Below are 1363 nucleotides of genomic sequence, written 5' to 3'. Positions count from 1 at the left end.
AGCTTTTTGAGGAAGCATTATCTCATTTTCCACAGTGGTTTGTGGTAGATGTAAGCCTTGACTTAGAATTCTTATGTTATTTTAATGCTTTAATGCTAATACTTTTTCTCTCCAAAAATGAAATTGAATAACAGGACAGTGGTCACAACCCAGTTCTAAGAACTGGGTAGACATGACAGACAGAACCACAAAGAACGAGCAAAGCTTACAAGTTCCAAGAACACAGCTGAACATCCTCTGTCTTGACTACTGCTACCAAGACAGCCGTGGTCTGCTCTCCCACAATGGAACTGCTGATGAACTTCCTGTCATCCTACTTAAACCTCCCAACTTCCCCAGCTTGAGGGTGATGCATTATTGAGTTCAGCTTGGGCTGACACCATTCTGGTCTCAGCCCATCTGCATGCAGATGCTTAATAAACCTACTTTCAAAACTCTACTGGCCTGCTTTCTCTCTCCCAGCACTGAAACTTACAGTTTGACCATTTTATATTCACACCAGGAATAGATAAGAATTCCAGTCTCCCTACATCCTCACCAACATTTGTTGCTATCTTCTTCTTCTTCTTCTTTTTTTCTGATCAGTTCAGTTGTATCCAAGATGAGATGGCATCTCAGTGTAGTTTTGATTGGCATCTCTCTAATGGCTACTTCCCATGAGCATCTTTTCATGTGTGTATCAGCTGCATGGATGTCTTTCTTAGTGAAGGAACTGTTCAGGTCTTTACCCATTTTATTGTTGGGTTATTTGCTTTTGTTGGTTATTGAATTGTTGAAATTTTCCATAAGTTTTGGAGAATAGACTCTTTTCTGATACATCATTTCTGAGTAGTTTTTCTAGTCTGTATGTTCTCTTTTTACTCTCTTGATGAGCATAAGTTTAACATTTTTATTAGAGCCCATTTATCTATTTTTCCTTCTATTCATTGTGCTGTTTGTCATCTTATTTTTATAAACGATTAGGTCCAGCAGTTTTCTGCCAGAAATTTTGTAGTTTTAGGTTTAACGTTTAGGCCTTTGATCATTTTGACTTATTTTTTGTTTTTGGTGCGAGATATGGGTCCTGCTTCATTGTTCTGCAGGTGAATATCCAGTTGTTCCAGCACCACTTACAAAATGTACTCCTTCCCCCCATTAAGCTGACTTTGACCTCTTGTGGGAGATCATTTGTCCACAGATGGCTGGGCTTAAATCTGAGTTCTCACTATTTCACTGGTCTATGTGTCTATCCTTGAACAAATACCACGAGTCTTGACTGCAGTGGCTGTATAGTATGTTTTGATATCAGGGAACGTGAGGCTTCCTGCTCTGTTCTTTTTCTTCATTATTGCTTTGGCTATTTGGAGTTTCTTTCCTTTACATA

The sequence above is a fragment of the Orycteropus afer genome, unplaced genomic scaffold (assembly GCF_000298275.1).
Source record: "Orycteropus afer afer isolate SDZICR_OR568_19922 unplaced genomic scaffold, OryAfe1.0 scaffold00007, whole genome shotgun sequence".
NCBI lineage: Eukaryota > Metazoa > Chordata > Mammalia > Tubulidentata > Orycteropodidae > Orycteropus > Orycteropus afer.
Note: the sequence above shows the minus strand (reverse complement) of the source record.